This window comes from Ascaphus truei, chromosome 2 (assembly GCF_040206685.1).
Source record: "Ascaphus truei isolate aAscTru1 chromosome 2, aAscTru1.hap1, whole genome shotgun sequence".
In the NCBI taxonomy this organism is placed as follows: Eukaryota; Metazoa; Chordata; class Amphibia; order Anura; family Ascaphidae; genus Ascaphus; species Ascaphus truei.
Window position 1 is genome coordinate 454,620,041 of NC_134484.1, and position 14,847 is coordinate 454,634,887.

General features: G+C 46.5%; 1 protein-coding gene across 5 annotated transcripts in view; it reads left to right on the forward strand.

Annotated features, from left to right (window-relative positions):
- Positions 1-14,847, forward strand: part of ADCYAP1R1 (ADCYAP receptor type I) — a 373,008-nt gene that overhangs the window by 208,959 nt on the left and 149,202 nt on the right. The gene's annotated exons all lie outside the window — the stretch shown is intronic.

The window sequence follows — 14,847 nt, forward strand, 5'->3', positions numbered from 1 at the left end:
AAAAAAATGGCGGCGATTCGTCCCGCATGCTTGCGCAGGGCAAGCAGTGCCCGCTCCCTTCCTCCCCCCCCACTCCCAACGTGGGACGGAGGAGGAAGTACCAGCTCCTCTGCGGCCCGCACGTTACGTGGGACGGAGGGGGAAGTACAAGCTCCTACTGCGGCCCGCTTCCTCCCGCGGCCAGCTTCCCAAGCTCACCTCCCGTGGCACCCCCTCCCGAGCCCACCTCCCGTGCCCCCAAGCCCACCTCCCGTCCCGGGCAGCAGGGGATACCGGGGGCAGCAGGGGAAAGCGTCCGGTGGCAAGGTAAGTCACCCCACTCAGTCACTGCCTCCCACCCAAGTGCCCATGGCCCCCTCCCTCCCACCCAAGTGCCCCTGGCCCCCTCCCTCCCACCCAAGTGCCCCTGGCCCGCCCCCTCCCTCCCACCCAAGTGCCCCTGGCCCCCTCTCTCCCACCCAAGTGCCCCTGGCCCCCTCCCTCCCACCAAAGTGCCCCTGGCCCCCTCCCTCCCACCCAAGTGCCCCTGACCCCCTCCCTCCCACCCAAGTGCCCCTGGCCCCCTCCCTCCCACCCAAGTGCCCCTGGCCCCCTCCCACCCAAGTGCCCCTGGCCTCTCCCTCCCACCGAAGTGCCCCTGGCCCCCTCTCCAGTCACTCACATCCGTCGGTGCCTGTAATTCACTGTTTGTGTCTGTGTGCGTATAGGGGAGAGAGAGTGTGTGTGTATCTGTATCAGTGTGTGTGTGTGTATCAGTGTGTGTGTGTGTGTGTAGCAGTGTTTCTGTGTGGCTGCGTGTGTGTCAGTGGCTGTGTGTGTGTATGTGTCAGTGGCTGTGTGTGTGTGTATCAGTGGCTGTGTGTGTGTGTGTGTGTGTGTGTGTGTGTGTATCAGTGGCTGTGTGTGTGTCTGTGCAGGCCCTATAGGCCAGTATAGGCGATAACATTTTTAGTGGGTCACGAAGGAGAAGTTCAAAAATAACCGGGTCACGGAAAAAAAAGTTTGGGAAACCCTGGTTTAAACAATCGCCATAATAAATTAAAATGTAAATACCTGGTGATTAAATTAGAAATATGGCAATGGTAGATCAATTAAGCCCCATTTGCAAAACATTGTATATAGTGTATATAGTGTATCATGCGTATATGCGTATATAGTGCAGAATAAATGAGTTCTTCAGTATTCGGTGATACCTTTTTTATTGGACTAACAATTAATGTCATAGGACAAGCTTTCGAGAGTTATCCTCTCTTCTTCAGGTCAAGCAATACTGATATACAAAGGAATCTATGGCTAAAACAGTGTGGAGAGAGGGAAAAAAACAAAAAAAAAGCAGATATTTACTGTAGATAAGGTAGGGTGTTAAGTGTTTGAAGCCAGGGGACAGTGTCAAAGGAAGGTGGGGAGGGGGAGGGATACTGGGGGGGAGAGAAAGTGTGGATAAGAATAGAGGCAAGCAGGATAATTACAAGCAGGACTCTGTTCTCCAGTGGCAAGTTTTTTCCTTAACCAACAAGCTTTGTCCCTCTAGGAGTGGTATTGGTTAACTCTATAACATTTCTACAGTATACCGCTACACATGTACTCTATTGTGTGGCACTTTGTGTGCATTTTATATGTTATTATATCATACATTTTATACATTTCTTACTATGTGATTAATTGAGCTGATAATTTTTTCACTTTCCACTTTATCTTGATGCTGTGAGCCATCAATTCTATTACCTGCACTGTATCACATTTTTTACCAACCCCTAATGATCGCATTATTTTGAGTTTTTTTGGATTGGTTATACAATAAGTTTGGAGCACACTAACTTTTTTCTTTACACTGTTACAGACTGCAGGCAGATCGCACAGGCAGAACTTAGAAAATGACACAGATAAAGACACGGCTATTCCGAGCGGTATACAGTAGCATTTTCCTACCTCACGGTATCTGACTTGCGATAACTCTTTCTGAGTACCGTGATAACACCAATGTCAGACCCTGAGGCAGGATCATGCCAAAACGTTTAATTTGGCAGTGAAAACATTGAAGCTATTAGAATAGGCCCCACTGACTGATAAGTAACCGTCAAATACCTTTATCCTCATCGACAAAATCATGGCAACCAAACTCCATCAGGCAAATAATAAAATAAATAATCACTAGCTGCTAGTTTCTTCCCTTGGAAAAGGTTCATCACTGACCAGCGGAAATAAAAAATTGTACTTAACAAAGAATGAAACTCACTAAGTTATATTGATTCCTTGAAAATAGACATTAATTATCTCTATGTGTGAAAAGTCTGTTGTGATGGTAAATGCAGAAAGGTTTTGTGCTGCCCCATTGATATTTTCTGTATGCGGTTTAATATCATTGTTTAATTTTTTTTGTAAATGCTCCTTTTTGTTATCATGGATATGTATGTACATGAAATCAGTAAACAAATACAGCAATTCTTTAGTGCAGGGGTGACCCACACCAGTCCTCAAGCATCCCCAACAGGTCAGGATTTCAGGATATCCGTGCTTCTGCGCCGGTGGCTCAATCAGTCCCTGCTTCAGCACAGGTGGCTCAATCTGTCCCTGCTTCAGCACAGGTGGCTCAATCAGAGGCTCAGTCTTTGACAGAGCCTCTGATTGAGAAAAAAGAGAATGGTGAAATGCTACTACTGTTAATAAAGTGAAGTGAATGTCACTTCAAAAAAAAAATCAAAATTGTGCAATACGTGATTGGTGGCTGCCAAGCAGGTGTGCTGACTACCCTAGTCAGATAAAGGGACTGTACAACAAACAAATACTGTAACAGCACCTGTTGGGTACAATCTTATGGGTATATAGATACTGGTATAGTCAAGGTGTAGTTGATCCAACCATATATTGCCCTGAGCGAATAGTCCTGGCCACTGGTTTATAACGGACGATGGTCACAGCACATGGAATGAGAAAACATGAAAACAGCATAATACTATATTACTGAAAAATTCGAGCCACTAAGAATGCTGGAATAGAAGATGCCTCAGTGGTAAGAAACAAATGAAAGTGGAGTGAAAAAAGGTTAATTTAATAAAACATTTAAAACAATATTCAAAACAAAATACACTTGATGTTCAGGTAGTCGTCCGCAAAAATTGGAATCCTAGTTACAGGATACAGGTAGGACATGCGCATAGAATGATGGTGTTAGATAAGGAAGTGTAGTCTTTCATCGGAGGCTGTAGCATTCTGTGTCTAAGGCCTTGCCCCCGCTGCCTACTACAGCGTCCGCTGTGGCGGACGCTGCACGGACGAGAGCCCTCCCCTCAATGGCGCCGGGCCCGTTGCGAGGGGGGGGGCCGCAGCGCTGGGGTGAAAGTTGCTCCTGCTCTCAATAGAATTGAGAGCAGGACTCGCGACGAGCGATACGGCACGCCCCCGGCAGTTCACGTCACGTGGTACGCGAGTCAGCCAATGGGGAGGAGGGGAGGGAAGGAGCTAGATGGGAGGTGCCTTGGGCGGGGAGCAGGGAAGGAGCTGCGGGTTAGAGTGTGTATGTGTGTGTGTGTGTATGTGTGTGTGTATGTGTGTTTGTATGTGTGTATGTGTATACGTATATGTGTGTGTGTGTGTGTATGTGTGTGTGTGTGGGGGGGTGGACAGCACCATGATCAGATCCCGCCCTCCTCCCTCCCACTCCCGCCCTCCTCCCGCTCCAGCTTCTGGCTCCCTACAGACCGCATATCACGGTCTGTGTCTGTCAGCGCCCCGCCTGTCTGCAGTGCGGGCGCACTGACTGAGGGAGCGGGGCCTTAGCCTAAGTCCGCACGCCACGTCCCAGACCAGCTGGTTCCTGCAGGTGCTCTCTACGGAAGCCAGGTGGTTGGTTCAGCCAGTATTCAAAGTCCTAGGGGATTTGGATTAGCGGAGAGTCTAATTTGGCACGCGGAAAGTCCGCAAAAATGTGTATGATTCACAGTCATGTGTGGTAACGTAGGATTGTGTGGGATGGGTCACCTTTAACCCTACACATTTCACAATTGTCGTCGCTTCTTCAGGGGTACGTGTGGGTGGTGGAGCTTATCTCACAGTTAAACAGTCCCTTTTATCAATTGTCCATGAGTAAAATCTGTGTGATAATTGCAGCATAAATGCTTATTGAAATACTCATCCCTATTTTCTTTTTACCTCTAGGCTTCTACAAATATTTTACAGCTATTAGCAAATACATAAAATAAACATAAACAATACATTAAATAGATTAAATTATTATTGTGAATGTTGGTGATAGATCCTTTGGCTGATGGTGAAAAGAAATGTTTTTCTCAGTAAATATTGCAAGATGTTTAAAGCAATAAATAACCAATTAGTGGCTAATAATATGCTACAGTGTCTGTATACCCATTCTATAGTAGCAAAATTGAACATTGTTAGGAGAAGTAAGGGAGGAGTTACGACATGCAGAATATACAGTAATGAGCTTTATGGTTAACCATCATTTTAAGGGCCATAACATTGCACGCAAATGCTTTGCCACTTGTGGCAGTAAGGCAGTGATCTATTACAAAACATTACAATAATGTGTTATAAACCCCATATCAGCATTACAGTACATCCTCATGTTTTAGTGTAAATAATATTATCATTTCAAGTTCAAATGTTTTCCGCTCTTAAGTGCTTTAAAACATTCAATTGACGATTTTAATTTTTAAGTCACTTATGAAATGATTGGGCTATGAGGAGCATTGTCCACTGGAGTGCAATATCTTCCTTCTTCATGGTATGTCATTGTGTGTCTGTGTAGGTTCATTCTGGTTTGAAGTTTTGGGCTGGTTTCCCCAATATAGTATCCATGGTCACATTTGTGAAATTGAATCATATATATCACAGTAGTGAATGTGCGGGAGAACGATCCTTTAACATTGAATGTTCTATTTTTGTGACTTGGCATTTAGGATAGCATTATGGCTATACCAAGAATGTTTGATTTCCCTTACTTTATTAGCCCTTATCACCTATTCAACAAATCCACCACCCTTTCCATGAAGAAGTGCTTCCCTACATTTCACCTTAGCTGCCACACTACACCTTCAGAGCGTGACCTCTTGTTCTAGAATGTCTCTTTCTCTAAAATATGTTTCCCTCTTTTACTTTATTGCAACCGTTTATGTATTAGAAAGTTTAAGACATACTCCCTCTTTGCCTTCTATTGTCTAAGCTGTACATATTAAGGTCCTCTAGTCTTTTATAATAAGTTTTATGCTACAGATCATGCATCCTTTAGTATTCCTCTAACTTGTCTTTCCGTAGATATGGTCACTAGAATTGAACATAGAACTCTAGTTGAGTTCTCACCAATGATCTATGAAGTGGCATCACCACCCCACTATTTCTGCCGGTAATACTTTACCTCTCCCCATGCAACCTACTGTAACATCCTGCTGAATTTCTGCATTGCCTTGTTACATTGCTTGCCTACTGTTCTTTGAAGTCAGCTAAAATAATGACTCAGAGGTCCCCTTTCTCTATAGTAGTGTAGCGCACATTCCCCCACCCCCTGTGAGATAAGGCGACTACGTTGTGTGTAGTGCATGGGTCTGCGGTGTGTGTGGCTTACAGCATGCCTGAACTTCAATCACTGGGAGCCTGGTGTGTACCTGAGTCGATAAGGATAGCGCCACCACCTGCCTCTATGCCTGTGCGCATCTGTAATGGCTGCCGCAATCTCTTTGCGCATGTGCAAATCTATGCGCATGCGCGTGCCCACCCAGCATGGTGGCGCCCTGCCACTGGAGCCGCTGGGGGCCTTTGGCGACTCAGTCACTTTCAACGACTGCATCTCTCCGCCCCGCACCTCGCCGGCACCCGCAGGATGCGCTCGCTCTGCCGCTGGCAACCGCGAGCCCCATAGAGGTAAGGGACCAAAGGGGGTGCCCTGCTATAGTAGTTACATAGTAGATGAGGTTAAAAAAGACATATGTCCATCGGATCAACCTAAATTAAATTTAGACCACAGACACTTATCCTATATTTATATTTGCACTATTTTGTTCCAGAAGAAGGCAAAAAAACAAAAACCCCAGTGAAGCATTATCCAATGATTTCTCAAAAGGGAAAAAATCAATTCCTTCCTTACTCCAATAATGGTATATCCTTGTATACTTTTCCTATCTAAAAATATGTCCAACCTTTAATTGAAGATATCTACTGTACTGTATTGCATCTTTCATCACAGTCTCTATGGGTAATGAATGCCACATTTTAATTGCCCTTACTATACAGTAAATAACCCTTTCCTCTGATGGTGATTAAATCTCCTTTCTTCCAAACTTAAGGGATGACCCTGTGTCCTTTGTACTGAGCTTTTTTTGAAAGTTCCTTGTATTGTCCCTGAATATATTTCTATTTAATTATCATATCCCCTCTTAGACGCCACTTTTCTAATATAAACAAATCTAAGCAAGCCTCTCAGCATAAATCAGATTATCATCCCCTTTATTAATTTGGTGGCTCTTCTCTGCCCTTGTTCTAGTTCCATAATGTATTTTCTTTGGAATGGTGCTGAAAAGTGTACTCCATATTTAAGGTGTGGTCTTACTAATGCTTTATAGAGGGGCATCATTTTGCTCATTTCCCTTCCATTCATTCCCCATTTAATGCAAAATAGGATTTTATTTGCCATTGCAACTACTGTACTACATAACATTTGGTACTATTATTAAGTTTGCTGTCTACAAGTCCTCCAAATCCTTCTCCATCAAGAACTCACCTAACTTTTTCCCATTTAATTTGTGAGTAGCCTATTTATTCTTGTTTCTCAAATGCAGAAGCTTACATTAATCTGTATTAATTCTCACCTGCCCAAGTTTCCAGTATATCCAAGTCGTTCTGGAGAGAAATTACATCCTGCCCTGGTTGCATTACCTTACACAATTTAGTGTCATCAGCAAAGATGGAGACTTTGCTCTCTATGCCAACCTCAAGGTCATTAATAAACAAGTTAAAAAGCAGAGGTCCCACGACCGATCCTTGAGGTACTCCACTCAAAGCTTTAATCAAACCTTAAAAGGTTTAATTTATGACAACTCTCTGTTGTCTATCATTTAACAAGTTTTCAATCCAGGTGTAAATATTTTTTCGGAGGCCAATTTGGTTTATTTTGTACAATAACTCTTGTGTGGCACCATATCAAAAGCTTTTGCAAATCTAAGTACTGTAAACCTGTTACGCCGATGCTCGCCACAAACCGGGACCGGACCGCGGGGCTGAGGTGGGGTTATATAATCACCGACCTGAGTCCACGCAGACTGATCCGGAGTGCGCAGTTCGTAGTCGTACATCGCAGGGTCAGGATTGGAGAAGGCAGCATCGTCGTTATGGAAGCAGGAGTTCGGCAACAGGTAGTCAGGATTTCCCCGCTTCAGCTTAGGAGCGTGAGCGCGGGGGTGGCTTCTGCGCGAGGTGCGGCCTCGGCCCATGACGCCGATCTCAGCAGGAGGAGACAGCAGGCTGGCCGAAGTTCACCGCAGGGCAGCGTCGGGTAGAACCAACGCTTCAGCGCAGAAGTCCAAGGCAGGTCACTGCAAGAGGATCGCAGCAAGCCGCAGGAAAGGAAGGGTAGCCACTGCTAGGAGGGAATGCAGCAGGTACCGGTGCTGGCAACACGCTTCAGCACAGACGTCCCGGGTAGGCCACTGCAGGAGAATAGCAGCAGGCCAGTGCTGGCATCAATGCTTCAGCACAGACGTCCAGGGCAGGCCACTGCAAGGAGATAGCAGCAGGCCGCAGGAAAGGAAGGGTAGCTACTGCTAGGAGGGAATGCAGCAGTACCAGTGCTGGCATCAACGCTTCAGCACAGACGTCCAGGGTAGGCCACTGCAAGGAGATAGCAGCAGGCCAGTGCTGGCAACAACGCTTCAGCACAGACGTCCAGGACCAGGCCTCTGGATACTCAGGAACTTGGAAGGTAAGAACGCTAGGAGAGAGGCCTGGGGTGGTTTGTGGCAGAGACAGTAACATAGAGGTAGGAATAGTTATGCTCGGCGCTGGTTCAGAGCCAACGCCTAGAATATAAAGGGCGGAGATCCAATCACAGGAGGAGGGTGTGTGAGAATTCCTCCAATGAAGTAGCACAGGGCAGAAGCTGCAATGAGAGGCAGCACCTGTGCCATAGATTGCCAGAGGAAGCCTGCAACTGCACAGGTCTGCAAGGCAAAAGTCAAAGCCAGTAGTGGATTCCTTACAGTACCCCCCCCTTCAGGTGAGACCTCCGGACGAACAAGATCCATCACAGATTTGGGGGACATGGAATTGTTCCTAAACCTCCTTAGGCGAGAGGTGGCGTTGAAAGCCCATAGTTTGTTGGGATTCCTTACAGTACCCCCACCACTGGGTGAGAAGCCTGGGTGAACAGGACCATTCATAGGTCTGGGAGACATTGAGTTGTTCCTGAAGTGTCTCCGGCGAGAATTAGGTCCACAATCCAGATGTACATTGGCGAGTGCCATGAAAGACAGCGGTGGTACTGCAGTTCTTGGTACATGGACAATGGGACCTGAGGGCTCCGGAATGGGAACATCGGAAGGACAGTAGCCAGGTGTCCGGTGCATAGTAATAGTCCAAGAGTACGGGACACAGGACACAGATTGTCGGACAAAAATGGCAGAGGGACCTTCAGAGAAGGCAATGTCTTTGGTGAAATCAGCACGGAGGAAGTTGCGAGAGTCTTTAGCTTCCAAGGAATTCCGGGTGGTGGTTAGCAAGGGAATGGGGCGGGAGGGTTCACTACACACTATTGCAGCGGTACTTTTGATACCAAGCAGGGTTGCTATCCCAAGCAATTTGCGAGAGTCTGTAGCAGTGTGTATGCAACTCTTGGTCATGGTACTGGCAGTTGAAGAAGGATCCGCTTCCTTTGGTTTGTGATCTTTAGAGAGAATGAAATCCGAATTTGTGGCTTTGGCGAAGGACATAATAAGCATGTCTATACCCATAGTGGAACCATAGAGAACAGGAACGGACGCTTCAGGTAAAGCGACGAGGTCCAGTAAGGGTGTCTTCGTCTTAGGGAGAGGCCAATTGCCATACAGAACGGGCACTTTGGGCACCGCACAGAGACCTGCGAGTAAGGAGTCTGTTTGAAAGGTGAGAAAACAGATTTTATCCAAAAAACAAGGCAGGCGGTTACGCGGTGCATCAACCTTAGGGAAAAAAGTCTTGGGGTTAAAGCTGGGTGCCTCCAACACAGAGAAAGAAGACAGAGAACTAGAGCTTGGCTTCGGAGTGGAGGTCCCAGGTACCCAGGTCTCACATGATACTGTGGGAGAAGCAATGCAAATTGTTACTGTTTTAAACATAGGGTCTTTAACATTGGTAGCTCCAGGCACCTTTTTGAGAGGTAACCCTAGTTTTGGGACAGGACAGTCAATAGCAAGTACCCCAAGTATTGTGGAAGACACAGAGAAAAATAAGTCCATTTTAAAAACGGGATCTTCTGAAAAAAGGGAACGTTCCAAATGCGATACCCCTTAGTTCGTGGTAGTAGACATACAGTCAGTAGTGGATACCCCGAATACTGTGGGCGAATCAGCGTAAAACAGTATTATTACAGGAATGGGCATCCCAGACTTTAAGTCATTTTTAATCATCCCGGAGGCTGTGGCATGATCCGTGAGAGAAACTGGGGTAAACTCTCCAACAGACACAAGGGATATCTTGCTTGTTACAGAATTGGGTCCCTGAGAATCCCTAGTGAGGGCATCAGACTCCATGGGAGACTTAGTGACAGGGGTTTTGGAACTGATTAAAGGAATTGCAGGTATCACAGATTTAATAGGAGAAATACCTTGCAAAACAGAAATTTTAGTAAAGGTGATAGGCATCACAGATAGGACAGACAGAAGTAAGCTAGGCAAGGTTGCTTCTATAACAGAAGATTTGGCAGCGGCAAAGCTTAACTCAGCGGCTGCTGGAGAACTTTTAACTACAGTGAGAAGGGACTGCAGATTTACAAAGTCAGGGATAAAGGGAGTCTCAAACTTGAAAGCCTGATCCTTCAAAAAGAAGGGCCCTAACTTTAATGGTACTGAGGGAGCAACAGCAGATACGCTGATCTCAGTAGGGGTCACTTGGAAAGGAGCATAATATGTACTGTTCGCTTTAAACCCTAGGATTTGAGAAGAGGAGAACTCAGACAGTGCAAGTGGGGTAACCACGCCTGTGCTGGTCTCTGAAGTGGGTATTTGGGAAGGAGTGTCTGGGACATCAGAAACGACAACAGATTCCACGAAAAGGGGTCTATGCTCAGAAGCAGGGGTCTCAGCTCTCTGAGTGACAGACGGGGTAAGTGAAATACCTAGGAGTAGGGATTCTGCGAACAGGTTTAGAGAAACAAACGGCTCCAGTGTACTTTTTACTGGAGCCAGTATTATTGCCGAAAGTTCAGGGGGCATAACCCCGAGAATTTTAGCCGAGTCAGAGGACAAAAGGGGTTGATCCTCTGAGGCTAAGGAGGTGTCCCTGACTGACGAACTAAAGGGATCTACCAAGGAAGATTCACAGGGCTGACCTGCAGGGGTTAACATAGGAAAAACCCCAAGGGTTAAATTACTCTGTACCTGAGAATCAGAGAAATAGAAGCTAGTCTCCGAGAGTGGGGTCATAGGGGGTTCTGCCTCTTGCCCTAGGGACCTATCATTAGACTGCGGAATACTAGGGTTAACAGTAGGAACCTCACAGAGCAGACTAGCAGGGGTTAATACAGAAAAAACCTCGGAAACAGAGCTTAGAATTTTTGGTTTAGGAAAAGAGGGCAAACAGGACTCATTCTCTGGTGCTAGGGAAGACACACTGACCTGGGGACTGCAGGGATTTACAGTGGGGAACGCATAAGCCTGACTAGCAGGGGTTAAGACCGAAATAACCTCAGGGACAGAACTTAGGGAGGTTAACTCAGGATTAGGGAGCGTGGCAGCTTCTTCCTTAGCGGGCAGCGACAGAGAAATGGTTTGACCATTCTTAGGAGAGAGAGGTAACCCCACAGGTTTAGTAACAGGACTGGTAGCACAGAGAATCTGCCAAGCAGCAGCATAGCTGGCAAGGAGGGGATCCTGTTCTATTATGTGAGTGTCTAGTGTTGAGGAAAATACATGGAGTGTATCTTGAGACTGAGCCAACATGAGGAGGGCGCTCTGTTCTACTAGATGAATGTCCAGTGATGAGGCCAGGGCATAGATTGCCTCTTGGGCGTCGGCCAGTTCCAAAGGGTACACGTTATCCCAGGTTAAAGGGGAATCAGGAGAGCGAATACAAGCGGCTAGAGACTGTTTTAAGTTCAGGATGCAGTAAGCCTTAATAAAGAGATCACAACGGCATTGTCTTTGCAAAGGGGTTAAACCTTCATACGTCCACAGTTCATCAACCAGGGGTAGTACTTCACACAAATACTGGCCTTCATAGTGGGACTGATACGCAGGACGGGACATAACTTCAGTTGGAAAATTGCCATCCCCCGCCACGGCGCGGTCCGGTTTTAACGGGCCGAGCATACTGTTACGCCGATGCTCGCCACAAACCGGGACCGGACCGCGGGGCTGAGGTGGGGTTATATAATCACCGACCTGAGTCCACGCAGACTGATCCGGAGTGCGCAGTTCGTAGTCGTACATCGCAGGGTCAGGATTGGAGAAGGCAGCATCGTCGTTATGGAAGCAGGAGTTCGGCAACAGGTAGTCAGGATTTCCCCGCTTCAGCTTAGGAGCGTGAGCGCGGGGGTGGCTTCTGCGCGAGGTGCGGCCTCGGCCCATGACGCCGATCTCAGCAGGAGGAGACAGCAGGCTGGCCGAAGTTCACCGCAGGGCAGCGTCGGGTAGAACCAACGCTTCAGCGCAGAAGTCCAAGGCAGGTCACTGCAAGAGGATCGCAGCAAGCCGCAGGAAAGGAAGGGTAGCCACTGCTAGGAGGGAATGCAGCAGGTACCGGTGCTGGCAACACGCTTCAGCACAGACGTCCCGGGTAGGCCACTGCAGGAGAATAGCAGCAGGCCAGTGCTGGCATCAACGCTTCAGCACAGACGTCCAGGGCAGGCCACTGCAAGGAGATAGCAGCAGGCCGCAGGAAAGGAAGGGTAGCTACTGCTAGGAGGGAATGCAGCTGTACCAGTGCTGGCATCAACGCTTCAGCACAGACGTCCAGGATAGGCCACTACAGGAGAATAGCGGCAGGCCACAGGACAGGAAGGGTAGCTACTGCTAGGAGGGAATGCAGCAGTACCAGTGCTGGCATCAACGCTTCAGCACAGACGTCCAGGGTAGGCCACTGCAAGGAGATAGCAGCAGGCCAGTGCTGGCAACAACGCTTCAGCACAGACGTCCAGGACCAGGCCTCTGGATACTCAGGAACTTGGAAGGTAAGAACGCTAGGAGAGAGGTCTGGGGTGGTTTGTGGCAGAGACAGTAACATAGAGGTAGGAATAGTTATGCTCGGCGCTGGTTCAGAGCCAACGCCTAGAATATAAAGGGCGGAGATCCAATCACAGGAGGAGGGTGTGTGAGAATTCCTCCAATGAAGTAGCACAGGGCAGAAGCTGCAATGAGAGGCAGCACCTGTGCCATAGATTGCCAGAGGAAGCCTGCAACTGCACAGGTCTGCAAGGCAAAAGTCAAAGCCAGTAGTGGATTCCTTACAAAACCCCATCAAGTGCATTACCCTGATCCAAATTCCTTCTTACCTCCTCAAAGAAATTAATAAGGTTAGTTTGGCTGACCTATACATCATAAATCCATGCTGACTATTACCAATAATTTTGTTATCCATTAGGTACAGATGCAGCGGCCATTATTTGAACAAATCATGGAGCCGTTTTCGTTTGCTGTACTCCACGCGGCATTAACATGGATAATCGCCCATGGCACCCGTGTTTATCACAGTTGCTTTGTTTGAAATTCATGGATTCTGTTTCTTTGTGTGCAATGAAGTGAATGAATTGTAATGTGTACAGTACTGTGCTTCTGTGCTACTGTGTCAATTTCAGGTGTTTAAAAACCAGAACACTAAAATGCCATTTTCTGCACCCTGGTCTTAAGGTGGTAAGGTTGGAAAAAATAACGCACCATGACATGGGTATTCCGAGGTATACACCGCGTGGAGTGTTCGAATAACGGACGCTGTATCTGTATTCCTGAATATTATCACATACTAAACCTGAAAGTAGCTTCCCCCCTTTTAATGTCAGGCTTACAGGTCTTTAAATCCTTGGTTGTGATCTAGCTCCCTTTTTAACATTGTAGTACCATTAATCCTGTATTCTGCCTATAGATTTTTGTGACCAAAGGGCATTATTTTTCCCTTCTCGACATTAAATTGTAGCTGCCAATATCTTGCCCATTCCTCTACACTACCTAAATCGTCATTTTGTTTACACTCATCCCTACCCCATTGGAGTAGCAACCCTGTCCCAGATTGTGTTATCATCTGCAACAACCATAATCTTCTGTCGCAGCAGATTTGAATTTCTGCAAACATTTCGCCCATCTCTAGTAAATTTGGCCCATACTGTAGTGCCGACGGTTATTCTAACACAAACCAGTGGCAATCGCCAAAAAGACCCAGGTACATGCTGGGTACATGCTGGGTACATGCTGGGTACATGCTGGGTCTTGTTTAAGGCAAGTTTAAGGCATTTCTGCATTGACTAATGGCCCATCAGATTAACAACGGGGGTCCCTGGCAGCCCCATTCATACTGGATAGGACTGCCAGGACCCCTGCTGTGTTAATCCAATGGGTCATTAGTCAATACAGAAATGCCTTAAACTTGCCTTAAACTGGCCAGGTTTCACCCAGCATGTACCCAGAATGTAACCGGGCTAGTTTAATCCAAGCTTTAGAATATTCGTTGTCTCGTCTCTAGTTTGAAGCTTGTCAAGATCCAAGCTGAGAACACATTCAGGACCTGTGTAAGGCTGCATCCCCGCTAGCGCTGACTGCGCTGAGCATGCGGTGATTGCCTATTTTAGTTACATAAATGTATTTGGAAAAGTCCCCACTCACGTGGTGCGTGCGCGCGCGCTCACTCAAGCTTGGCGCTTGAGTTAACAAAAAAATGTTACTTTCCAGCACGCTCAATTTGCCTGCAACGCCCCCACCCACCCCCCCCGTGCATGCTTGTGAAATAGCCAGGACACCCAGCAATCATGCTTGGAGAGCTGGTGGCGTCATCGCGGTCAGTGCCAGCGAGGACGCAGCCTAATGACAAATGTTTTCAACGTCATTATCCGATTTTTGGTATGGTGCACAATCTCTAGTAATGTGATGATTATAAGAATATAAAGTGCATAACAATATATCCCAAATGCTATTTCTTTTGCCTTGAGATATTGCTGGCAGTCTTCCTCAATATGGTCTGAGTTGCTGTTTCTAATTAAAAATATTCTCGCTGAAGGTGTATCCAGGGATTATCAGATACACTCTGCATGTGAGTGACAATCCATGTCTGTATCTGAAAATATATCAGGGAAGGTGTGAGGCAAAATGAAAACACTGTGTTTTACCATTCTTGTGGTGTTTTCTATTCTATACCAACTACACAAACAGCAAACAGGTTCTTGGATAGATTAGAGTATTGTATGTATTTATATATTTATGTATATATGTATGTAGGTATGATGTATATCTTTATTTGTATAGCAACATATATTTATGTAGAGATTCACAGTGGTAATAGATGTGACAAAATAATAAGAGGCATACTGGGAATTAACACTTCAAACATTAAAGTAACATTAAGAAAAGGAGTCCCCGCTCCGAGCTTTCAGTCTAAGTGGTAAGTAGGGAGAATTTACAGAGACAGTAGAAGAGATGTGAATACTATAAATCTTGATTTCTGAAG